General features: G+C 43.0%; 1 protein-coding gene across 2 annotated transcripts in view; it reads right to left on the reverse strand.

Moving 5' to 3' along the window:
• The window catches only part of LOC109989051 (zeta-sarcoglycan), a 380,910-nt gene that overhangs the window by 37,764 nt on the left and 329,789 nt on the right, over positions 1–13,357 (reverse strand). The gene's annotated exons all lie outside the window — the stretch shown is intronic.

Consider the following 13,357-nt stretch of genomic DNA (forward strand, 5'->3'; position numbering starts at 1 on the left):
GCTCATGTGGATGAAAGACACCAAATCCCAGAATAGAGAAAGCACCCAGGCCACTCCCACTAAGGTTCTCAATTTCAGAATCAGAATCAGAAATACTTTATTAATCCCAGAGGGAAATTCGATCGTCACAGTTTCTCCAAAATATACAATATAGCAGTAGAAATATAGTAATAAAAACATTTACAGACATACTTACTTAGATTTCTTCCAGAATTGACCTTGGAAATTCCTTGCAGAAAACAGACTCTATGTCTGTGTCCATAGGCAAACAGTGAGAGCACCAACACTACCAGTCCGCCCCAGCCCGAGCCAACCCGGACTCCTCGTCCAAATGCAAATAGGTGAAGTATCCCTTTAAGTCAAAACAGGCACCAAAAGAACAACGGTGGAGAGGTGGATAGCAAAAACGTTGGGCTGAACAGATTGCCCTGGATTTATTTAAAAGCTGTGGATCTCTGTAAGTGTTCAGGACCCAGAGACCTGCCGACATATCATTCTTACTATTCATTAAGCCGCTTTTCCACACCTTGGATACCAGGAGAATGCAATTACCTGCTATTACCTGCCCATCAAGGAAGACAAGCAGAACTCTCCAGGAGCAGAATTAAAAACCACTGGATTGGACAACGAAAAGAGCAGACTAAAAGACAAAGAGACAAATTACATTCTCAAACTCTAACAAGATGAACTGACTGGACCATGGCTCCTGATTTCAAATGGATGGAAAATGTACTGTCACAGGATGGACGCAAGGAAAGAGAAAATGGACTAAACCACATCTGACTTTGTAAGGAATTAAAGTTTTGGAAAGTGCTCAAATAACTGATTATGACCTTCTTCTAAGTTTAGATTCTGGTCCTGCGATTTGTTTGGACCAGAGAAGGTAGGCGGTTTTAAGGCACCCCCACTCGGCCGTTTTGGACGCCCCTCGATTTGCCAGATATGAGAGCAGTTATCAGGTCAAACCAACAGGTGTTGCAGCGATGGAAGCGGGCAAGAGAACTGGTTCAGATAGAAGTGATTGTACCCGACCTAAAAAGCCTCTGCATGTTTCTAATAAGCTCCACGAGCAGAAACGTGCTCAAACTAGGATCAATATTGGAGATGCTTTTGAAAAATGGAGAGAGGTTAGAACACAGAAAGGTTTACAGACCGATGCAGAGCTGGCTAAACACTGAAGCTTCAGTGTCCACCACATGGCAACCTGTGTGAGCATCGACTCTAGAGAGCAAGGGGCGGGGGAGACAGCTCTCTAATGTTTAGAATCTGGACTGCAGTACCCATTTTAAACACTAGGTGTCAGAGTTACATGTTGCTTCTTTAATATTACAAATATGTTGGCAACACAAACAATCATATACAAGTTTAAATTCTGATATCCTTACAATCCTTTTTTGTTGTGCACTTGTGGAAAACATAGAAACAGAAAAACTTCCATAAAAGGCATTTGGGTGACTTAGGAAGCAAACATTTCCCACTGGGTACCCCCAGAAATCATCAAAACCATTTTCGTCATTGCAAAAACAGCATCTCACTTTAATAACATAGATCTTTTTGAAGTGAAGGAGATATGTTTGTACCTTAAGGTTTTGTCTCATGTGCCTTTTAGACCTATAGAAGAGAACAAGTGGTGCTTCTCTCTGTTTAAAGAGTCATATCATACCAAGATCCATATTTGAGAAACTTACTGTCTAAAGCTCATGTTCAAACTGTTCTCCTACAGTGTTCTCCCCTCCTAAATCCAATCCTTTCCCATGCCCCTGAGTCTCACAGAGCTCTGAGTACTCCTGCAGTCCTGTTACTGTCTCGTATATGGAAGGATAGATACATGGAAACAGAACGAGGGATGGGGTTGAAGGGGCGCAGAGCACAAATCCTCATCCGATGCCCTTGCTTGTGTAAGGCCTAAGTTTCCCCGGGGAGCCTTCTCATGACCCCAGGACTGGGATAGAGGAGAAGGAGTCACAGAGGGAGGGATAAGAGGATGAAAGAGTGGATAAAACCAGGGAGATATTGACTGTGCAGCAGCTCGTTTCTCTCTGCTGAGGAGCCAAGCGTCAGATGGAGTTAGAGACCTGAGGTTACCCCGTGTCCGCTAACGTCAGTGCAGTGCTGCTGTGGGAGACTCTGCAGACTTTTTTTGGTCAGTTAATTGTTGATTGATTTCTGTGTTTCTGTAAAGGTAGGTTTTTTCTTTTCCCTTTCAGTTGTTTTTTTGGCTGTCAGCTTCAAACCAAGGTCATCCACTGGATTATTCCTCCTCAGGTGTGATGTGGTCAAGGGAACTAATTTATTTCTCACATAGTTTTAATTCAAACTAACTTTTATAATAACTGAAATACTGGGGTTTTCTGTATTTACTACATGATTTCTTAAAGGTTAGGTTGGTAATTTATATTATTTTTTTTATCCAGCATACACTATTTGTGATATTTGTTTTAACGCTTGTTACACCCTGACAGCAACCAAGAAACCATGTGCTCTGAAAAAGGTCAGAAAAGATCCTTCAACTCTGTGATGTAATGTCTGTATCTCTGTAGAGGTACAGACATTTAGGGGTCTGACGGTGTTAGCCGTGCCCTCATATCTGGCTGTTAGGCAGACGTAGTGTCCTCTCTCCATTATCTGAAACCTCACTATCTTATTGTTTTAAATCACAAGCTTTTAGGTAGAGTAGGTAAAGTTACATGCCCCTCCCTGACCATAACATCATCTTGAGGATAAATACAGAGCCTCTAGGACGGTCTGACAGAACTGTACGCCTGTCAATCACAGGGCTGACATATAAACCCTTTTCACACATACGGAAATCTCCTGAAAATCTCTGGAGATTTGGCTACCTGGAGGTTCTTTAGGCTATGTGTGAACGCAAACAGCCGCAATTTTTCACTCGGAGTTTATCCGGCCAGACCCCTAGTATTTTATCCGCAGAATATCCGAGTGTTCTGATGTCTGAACGCGGCCGAATATACTCCAGAGATTTTCAATTCGAGCCAATAGAAAGAGAAAGACGTTTATATAGTGACCGGCTAAAGTGTCTGCATGCGACCACTACGATCTCCATGCAACGAATTGAATAGCTGCATTATGTTTTCTGTTCGTCAGTATGTTGTTCTCCTCTCTTTTGTGGATGTTCCATTGGATTACACATAGCATTGATATAAAGGAAAATATTCTCATTATAACGTCGTGTAGCGGACTCTGTTGCTTGCTTGTCTTACGTCGGGAAATGACCACCACCACAGTAACTGCTCAGCCGGCTTATTTCATTGTGTGAAATGGACCAGTAAACATGTAGAGGTTCATTATTTTGTAAGTGGAATGTACACACACATTTTGACTCTTCTTATTCTTTAATGAATGAGCAACATAAAAAAATATTACTTCATTTGCTCAAGCATCAATCGGGGCTGTGTGATTAAAGGTCTGTGTGCAGTTAAGAGTTTTTGTCCCTCACAGACCAATCAAAAGAAAGAAGGAGCTGGACTTCTGGTGTCAACTTTGAACTTTAATAAACAATCAGCACCTATATTTTCAGTACAGGAATGTGTCTGATTTAATGGTTTCTCCAAACATCACTAATGTGCTCCCTACTCTTCACTTCCTGGAGGTTTGACTCAAGGAAGAAGAGGAGGAAGAGGAAGAGAAGGAAGAGGAAGAGGAAGAGGAGGAGGGAGAGGAAGAGGAGGAGGAAGAGGAGAAGGAGGAGGAGAAGGAGGAAGAGGAGGAGGAGGAGGTGTGTCTTTTTTGTCCTTTCATGTAAGATAATCAGGTGGAGCTCCTTTGAGTCTGTATCTGTGCTAAAGGGCAGCACAGATAAACTTTCTGCTTTCCGTTTGACCTTTCTCTGTTTTCAAACACGCGGTGACCTAAGCACGCAGTAAGATGAGATGACCTTCAGCGAGGCCTGGTGTGAAATGTGAAGTTTTCAGCAGTGTGGAGTTAAAGGGTGCAGTTTGAACACCACCAAAAAACGGGAGTTTATCTTGTACATTTCTTCCGTTGAGCCGCCTGTTCACCTATTTCTCCTCTCACTGTCGGCCCCCCTTCACCTGGTCCGCCTCTCTCACGTTCATGTTGACGTTGTGCAGCTGGCTGTCAATAATAGGGGCCTGTGTGACATTTGGCCCATGTGGATCTGACTTGTTATTTCTTCAAAGAAAAAAAATACTGAGATATACTTTTTGGTCGACATCCTCCACCTCTACTTCTGGCTCCACCCCTGGGCCAAAAATTCCAAGCCATCCATTCATTATCTATACCGCAGTCTTCCTGTTGGGGGTCGTGGGGGGGCTGGTGCCGATCCCAGCTGTCATTGGGCGAGAGGCGGGGTTACAGCCTGGACTGATCACCAGCCAATCACAGGGCTGACATTCACATTCACACCTAATGACAATTTTAGAGTCAGCAGTTAACCTAACGAGCATGTCTTTGGACTGTGGGAGAAAGCAGGAGTACCTGAAGAGAACCCACACATGCACGGGGAGAACATGCAAACTCCACACAGAGAGGCTCCTGTCAGACGAGGGGTCGAATCAGGAACCTTCCTGCTGTGAGGCAACAGCGCTAACCACTCCACCACCCTGCAACTTGTTCTTGCAAATATATGAAAAGTTGTCTGTGTTTGCTTGTTTCCAGAAAAAGAGAACAACATACAGGAGCCAGAAAGCCTGAAGGGAAACATATCAGTGCTGCCCACACTGCTTGAAGCCTGATCAGTGAAAACAGCCCAGAAAAAAGGACAACCTTGGGGATTAGGACCAACATAGGAGGACTAAAATTGGAAAAAATAAAAAATTGGAGCTAATTTAAAAGCATGCAGATGACAGCTCCATCAGTGCTGCCTGACTGTCAATCGAAGCTCTCCAACCACTCATCTGTCTGTTCTGCCGTCTTTAGTTTTACAGAACTGATTGAAATTCTTCCCTTTGAACCGCTATCTCGGTCTGCAGTTGGAAGCTCTGTCAGGGTGTATTGACTGATTCAGGAGTCCTGTCACTCATATTTCCAATAACATCATTTCATATATTTGTTCAATCACATCTGAGTTTATTTAAATGTGACACTTTGTTCTCCTCTTCACACTTACCTCGATGATAAACAAAGTTAGACATCATTACATTCTGTAAAAATAGCCACGGTAACGTGCAGCTTGTGAGCAAATCAAATCGGACCACGCAAAAGTGTCAACTGAAAGAAGACGAGATGGAAAATGAAACAACACACACGCATTCATGGGGTTCGTCTTTCATCTGTGTGCTGTCACTCAATCAATCCGAGTTGAAGACGGAGATTAGAAAGAAAGAAAAAAAGAACAATTCAGAAACAACATGAAACATGAAAACTGGAGGTTAATCATGAAATAAAACTCTATTACTGATGAGAGCCTGAAAGACACACACATCCATCATCACAGCAGCTGTAACAACTAACACGTTCATCAGAGATAAATGGAAACTTTGTCCATCTTATTAGCTTTGTCTCTTCATGGTTTCATTTCTCTGTGACTTGGTCAAAATGAGCCTCTTGAGAAAACACATTTGTCTTGACTTAAACGTATACTGCATGCTCTTGCGTAGATTTAGACACACGTTTTTTAGTCTTATTTTGACATGTTACAATGTTACAATTCACTTAGCAGACACTTTTATCCAAAGCGACGTACATCATAGAGTAAGTAGAACAGAAATCCATTCATACACCACCACAGGAGCAGCGGGACCAATGTGGGGTTAAGTGTCTTGCCCAACATTTGGAGAATTTCAGCTGTCATTTGTTGTGCAGTGAACACTGAGACACAATGCTCGCTCCTGGCCCGATCACCTGCTCCCGACTGATCGAATAATTTTCTGGCATGTTTGAAATTTTGGCCGTATGACTGTTTACACTCTCGCACAGTGAGAGCAGAGCTACACGCCTTATAATGGTACATTAACTTTAGCTTGTTTATTTATTTTCCAGTCTTCTGACTACTCAAAGCGCTTTTAAACTGCAGGTCACTCCTACACATTCACACACTGATGGTAGAAGTAACACATCCATTCATACGCCCCTGGTGAAGCAGCAGGAGCAACTTGGGGTTAAGTGTCTTGGCCAAGGACACATTGGACATGTTGCTGCAGGATCTGGGGATCGAACCCCCGACCTAGTAGAGAGACGGCTGACTCTACCAACTGAGCCACAGCCGCCCTCTAATGCATAACTCGTATCTTTTATAAAACAGATAAAACATTCACCCCCTGTACAGTGTGTGCAGAGTGACACATGAGCTAATCAGACCTATTTGGTTTATTGAACCAGGCTGTTAATCTCTGTTCTAAAAACAGGCTTTTTTTGAATGGGTGTGTATGTGACTTCCAGGGCTTCTGCAGCCAGCCTCTAGTGGACACTCGAGGAACTGCAGGGTTTTGCACTTCCGCATCGGCTTCATTTTTCAACTCCAGAGGTTGCTGCTGAGCTGATCCTGATCCACACTAGAATAGTTTAAACTAGGTTGGTGCATGGACATCTTGACAGGGTTACTTGCTGTGATGACTTGTAAGTTCCTGCGTGTGACACATCAGATGTTAAATCCAATGATTGGCTTCCTTAGTCAGTAAGCGTCCCCTCCGTCTTTACAGTGATGTGTTCATTAAGGCAGAGGGTTGATACAGGATAACATCTCCTGTAAGGCTGCATGCTCTTCTATATTATTGAAACACTCAAGCTGTGTTAAAATGTCTGGAAATGTAATTATAGATAGCTGTTAATTAATGTAAAGATTACATTCTAATTTTTTATAAAGTTCCATCACTGCAGCCCAGCCGGGACTTAAAACGGGGAGTTATCTTCTGAGACAATCTGTCTCCTGTTCGGCTGCTCATACATCCAGTAAACACCGTCGCTGCATTTGGGAACATTTTTTTGTTGTTGTCTACCTAAAAGGTGCATCCACACTTTAGTGGGTTTTGTAGTCAGAGTGCTGCCTCAGCCTCGTGTTTCTCCTGATAATGAAAAGCAGTTTTGTTATCACGCAGACGCTCTGCTTCTATCGGTAAACAGTTTCCACGACAATCCCTTAAAAATCAACAAACTCCCAGCTTGTGTGCTCACCAAACTAACTTTCCCACAGCTATCTCCTCCATTTTTAGTTTGTATGTTGTTGTCAGCTGTCGACGTTTTGTCAACCCCGGCTTCTTCTTTTCATGTGATTTAGTCATGAATGCCTCCCCGAGACGGTGAATTCAGCGTCTTTTAAATAAAAAGTGCCAAGCACAGCATTTTATTCTCTGTCTGTCTCCTGGCCTCCCTCTAAACACTTTGAAGTGCACGAGCGGTTTGCATGAAAAGCAGAAGAGTGTGAATAGACTCACAGTGGCCATCACACCTGAAGCTCTGCATAAACACGGCGTAACTTTCCTGGAGTGTTCTCTGGAAAGCCGTCTGCATTGCGTTCCTATTCCTGCGCTGCTAGCATAGCTTTTAGCACAGAGTGGTGTGCATTGATGTCTTCAAGACAACGGTGTCATTGATCGTTATGAAGCACAGACCCCACAGCCTGCGACCTGTTTGTAGAGAGTTAATTTGATCTTTACGTTTTCTTGACGTGAATTTGTTCACCTATATTTCTTCATGTGAAGTGTGTACCATCTCTCTGTCTTTCCCTCCCTCCCTCTCTGATGTTAAACTGTACGATACATCATTAGCTTTAAATGGACTTCAATCCGCTCATTACATGTCTCATTTACCTTCACTGCATAACGCCCTGGTTTTCATAACGAGACAGAAAAATGTGCATGCAGATAGAGTGAGAAAGATGGAATGCACATGTGATGATGATCAGGGATGGATGAGAGCTAAAGAGAGGAGAAAAAAAATGGTGTGAGAATCAGAGATTTAGTCAACAAGAGAGAGTTAGGAGGCAGAAAGATGAGGACAAAGATATCACGAGGAAAAGAGAGATAGAGAGATACGACGCTCCGAGCAAAGAGGGATTAAACTCTTTGGTGAATTTGAAAAAGAAAAGGAGAGCTGCCTCTGATTCTTCATGTTGATACTATCTTTTAAATGGAGGTATAAAATATATCTCCTCATACCTTTGTTTGAGTTGATCCTTGACTCTGACAGGCTGTCAATGTGCCTTGCATCAGGGCACCTCCGAAGTAGTTCCAGAAAAGTCTGCCTTCTTAATGAGACTGTCTCTAAGGGTTTGTTCCATTTACCCCTCTGAGTTGGGAATGATGTCACACCCCAGTTAACCACATTTCAGTTACTAGTTGGCAACAAGTCGGACGAGCAACACGCCTCCAGGAGTACCTTTGCTATGTTAGAGATAACCCGAGCGATAGCAACACGCTGCACGGAAATTACATGACAACCAATCCACAGATAGAGCTTGCATTCTAACAAGACAACCAAGTCTGTTTATGTTGGCTAGAGTCAGATTTAACACAAGAGCCCGACTGATTAATCAGCCTGCCGATATTAGCTTATCCAGTGACGGTATAGGTATCGGCTAATTTTATGGTAGATATGCACCGATATTACTTGATTTATTCACCAGTCAAATAACATTTAATTTGAGTTTCATTGTGTTACACTCGCAGTTCTCTTTGACCAGCAGAGGGCGCTACATGGATTACAACAAGCATCATCACTCTCCAGAGAGTCAAGAGGTGATGCACGTACATGCTCAGTTACTTTCCAGTTGAGTGGCCATCTTGTCTTCATTGAATATGTTTTCAAAGTGCTTGATAACTGAGGGATCGACACAATAAAAATGTTTATCTATATCTATCTATCTATCTCTACAGATTTTATAGATTTGATATATCAGTATTGGAATAGTTTTTGCCGCAAAATCAATATTGGTATTGGACCCAAAAATTCCATATTGGTTGGGCCGTGGTATATATGCCACAGTATCCTGTTTTTGAGTTTTCCATGTAGCAAAATTGAGATAGGGCTTATCCTGGTTTCTGGAAACGGGAAGATATTGGCTGATATATCGGTATTCGATTTTTTTCTCTCCTTAAAGAGGACATATTATACGCCTTTTCCACCTTTTCAAACAGTCCCCTGTGGTCTAAATGAAACATCTGTGCTGTGCTTTGGTCAAAATATAACATGAATCAAGCACCAGAGGAGGTTTGTGACCCTGTATAAACCAGCTCTGTGTCTCTTTAAATGCCATGAGCCCCCCCTGAGTTTTCCCCGTAGACATCACTCCATGGCTATCGAGAATAAAAATGCACAAAAGCAAGCACTCCCTGCACAAAAGTTTTGTTCTGGGGGTGGAGTCCATGGATGGAGATACCAGGGGAGGGGAGGGGATGTTTTTACCAGAATCCCACTGTGATGTCACAAGTTTAGAAAATTTGAAACAGAGCATTTTTCTCTGTGTTGTAAGACTTATGCAGACCACAAACAAAGGACTGGATGGGTTTATTTCAAATTTTGTGGGTCGGTTGACCCACAATATCAGTTGGGATACAGTCTTCCAGTATCAAGAATTTATGGACTCTTTGGAGGAGGATGGTTCTCCCCTCCATGTCCCTGATATTGGACACCTCATAGTGCGTTATTCCTTACATATTGAACACACCTTGATTGAAAACTTGGGTGAAAAAAATCATCATGGCAATAACTTCTTCTGTTTGTCTCTTTTACCAGCTAATGAATACTGACTGAAGACGGAGGGGTGGACATATTTGACACATGCACTGGCGTCAAAAGTCTCATGATTCTGTGGCTTCATGTGAAGGACTTGTCGAGTGCGATGTGTGTGAAGGTTTCACTATATAAAGCTTCTTGGTGTACTCAGACTTCAGCACTGAGAACAGCCCGTGAGGCAGTAACAGGGTTTCACTTAATGCCTGCATTGATTTTACCGTGCTTTCTGATCCATCTATTCTTTGTGTCTGTATGTTTGTGCGCTTAATCACTTAACGTCAACACATTTTGTTTGCATTTATTCCATATTATGTGTTTGTGTTTATGGATCTGTGCTGTAGATGCATTCAGTGAGAATGCGTGGCACAAGGTCACCTCCTGCTGAACAGACTCATTAAGAGCTTCTAGCTGCATACATTTGTGAGTGTCAATCAATAGAGGTGTGAATGACGTGGAATCTGTCATACCTCCTTGTCGGCTCCTTGAATGGATTGGTTGCATTAAATCGTAGCAGTCACTGAAGCTCTTCCCGTTCTCTGTCTTACCCAAGGCCTTCACCGCAGGTTTCATCGCTCTGCTTATCTGCACTGACCCGTCCTCTGACCCAATGTTCTCACTCCTCCTCCTCCTTTCTTTACACCCTCCCTATCACTTCTCAGTTTCCTTCAACTAATGTAGCTTCTTCTAGTCCTGCCAACCCCTTCGATCGCACCCACCCTCCTCTCCTTTGATCCCTCAGCGCGTAAGAGGTCTCATTTCCTCTGCTGCCCATGAAGCTTTGCTTTTAGTCTTTTTTTTTGCAATTTCAATTTCTCTCTGTTTCTGGATCTGTTTTATGTCTGATTCTTTTTTCTGTCCTCTTCAAAGCTTATTGCTTATTATACAGTGCAAAGAGAAAGAGGGAATATTGGGGACTGGGAAAAAAAAAAGACATTTGACAAAGACCTGGTGGAGTTTAAACTCCGGACTTGGCAATCAAATCAAGGATCGCAGAGCACCTGGGGATGCCCTTAGATTCACTTTCCTTTATGGTGCAGGAGCTACCCAAGCAGTTTGTGTGCTCCTAGAGGGGAAAAGTTTATTTTCTCTCTCCTTGATCTTGTGCTATCTGTCTGTCATACATGAAATAATGCGGTTGGTTCAGATGAACATGACCATTAAAGAGCCCATATTATGCCCTTTTTGGGGTTCGTATATTTAATCTATGTACCTACTTTTGTACGTTCACAATAGCTAAAGTCCGAAAAAAGTGTCTGTTTTTCATGTACTGCTCCTCCTTGCTCCCTCTACGCTCTGATTCCTCAGCTACACTCTGCTGAGCCCACACTGTTAGAAACCCTGTGGGCCAAGTCTGCTCTGATTGATCTGCAGATCCGCTCTGTCGTTATTGGTCAGTTGCTCAGCACGTGTCTCGGAAATTTCAACATGAGCTGCAGGGCTTGCCACAACGAGCCAACGGGCTTAGATCAGTGATCTCACACTGACAATGACGTCGGACTGACACATTTTTATCGAGGGGGGCTAGAACCGAGCGTTACTTGCGGCTAACAGGAGGACGTAGGAGAAGCCGCGTTTCCGCGGACTTTGAATTTTTGCACATAGATGTGCCTAAACATGCACAGGACACTTGGAAAGCACACTAAAGGGCATATAAAACCAGAAAAAGTATAATATGGGACCTTTAAACTCTATCTTCTTGGCTGCAATAAATAATGCTCAACTCCCTTAAAGGTCACATGTTCTTCTCCTCTTTAACCAGTGTAAATAAGTCTCAGAGCTCTCCAAAACATGTGTGTGAAGTTTCTTGTTCTAAATCCACTCTGATCCTATATTTGATCATGAACTATAAACCCCTCCATTTCAGCCCTGCTCAGAACAGGCTGTTTCTGTGTCTGTACCTTTAAATATGTAAATGAGCTGTGTCTGACCACGCCCCCTCTCTGGAAGGGCTTGGGTGTACTCAGGCTTTCTCACTCCATGTCCTATTGTTTATGGTGAGAAGGCAGACTCAGAGGGCAGAACTTAGCTGTGGAAGTGTCACCCACCTGGGGGAGGGGTTACTGCCCTTTGTGATGTCCATCTACCAAAACATCCTTAAAGTATTTCAAAATAAAACCACGATCTGTGTGAAAACAAGAAGTAAAGTACCCTGAACTCAAGACAGTAACAACAGCTGCTGTCTCTTCAGCTTCATTGTTTTCCAAAGCAAAATTGTTTTTTGAAACTTTTAGAAAAAGTACAGTAACTGTAAATTTCACGATGGCAACTTGTCTCACAAAAAGGAAACTGGCTATTTCCTCAAGTCGTGATGGATTTTATATTTTGTCTGTATCGAATTATATGCAGCTGCTGCGTCCCAATCTCACTGCAGGAGCTGGTTGGATTTAATCTATTCTTCTCTACACTTACCTCCATCCCCTCCTCCTGAACTTTCCCTCTGTCACCCTCCTCTGCCCCCCGCCTTCTTTTTTATCTGTTTGATTGTCCTCTTCATCACCCCAACCCCAGCCCTGCCTTCCCCCCCTTTAATCAAGTCAATTGTGTCTCTTCTCTACTTCACACAGAATCACAGTTTCTGCAATACTTTATCACCTCTTCTTCTGTTTCTCTCTTTCTTGCCTCTATCTCTCTTCTCGCTGTGTTTGTGTTTTCTTCTTCACTTCAGCTAACCACCGTGTTATAAAACATGTATCAGTCTGGGGGATCAATAATAAAGGAGCTTTATGAGAGCATGAAAAATACCCAAAACACATTTCAGGTGAGGAAATGCACACTATGAATGAACCCAATCTGATACTGTTGTTTTCTAAACCAGATTAAACCTCTGCCTCTGTTCTTTAAGTTCATCAAAAACTTCAGAGTAACAGCTTCTAAGGCATGGAAATATATAAAGAACAGGGTGCACTACATGTGTTGGTGCATGTATCAGATGGCAGAGGCCACTTGGTAAGAGTCTGACCCTTGCACATTGCACACTGACAGGCTTTTGTTCCCTGTGTCAGGCCTGTCAGGCTGCCAATCACCATCACACCTCTTTCTGCTGCGGGCTCAACAGTGGTGTGTGAGTGCACACTGAAAAAGAGCTGGCTCAAAGTTCAGTTCATATAAGATGAAAATGAACTGGTTCATGTTTATTAAGTCCTCTTTTTTAATAGCATCTCGAGATAACACTTGTTATGAATTGGGGCTATACAAATAAAGACTGATTGATTGATTGATCATGGCCACCGATGAATCAGCAGGAGCAGCTTGGGGTTAAGTGTCTCGCAAAGGGACAAATCTAACATGTGGCTGCAGGAGCTGGGGATTGAACCCCCACTGAGCTGCAGCCGCCCCACATGTAAGTGACTGGATGATTAATGTTAGACACTTCTGTCTTTGCTGTTTAAAGGAAACAAAAACAATCACAATGAAAAAAAAACGATACAGAAGCCGTGTCGAATGCATATCAGGTGTCACATTTCCAACTTGGGGCTCACACAGCTCAGCAGCTCTCAGTACCTCAGAATGTGAGCGGACGTTCACTGTCTCCATAAACCACACGTGTCCTAATTCATGAGTTGCAAACTGAACCATTCAGTCCCTGTTCACCATAACACCCTTATTCAGAGTGTCTAGACACCACACTGAGGCTGATTATATGTCATGAGCTCACTGCGCCACAGGACCAGCTGCAGTCTGCTTACTCAGCAGATTCAACTTTACA

The sequence above is a fragment of the Labrus bergylta genome, chromosome 1, assembly GCF_963930695.1.
Source record: "Labrus bergylta chromosome 1, fLabBer1.1, whole genome shotgun sequence".
In the NCBI taxonomy this organism is placed as follows: domain Eukaryota; kingdom Metazoa; phylum Chordata; class Actinopteri; order Labriformes; family Labridae; genus Labrus; species Labrus bergylta.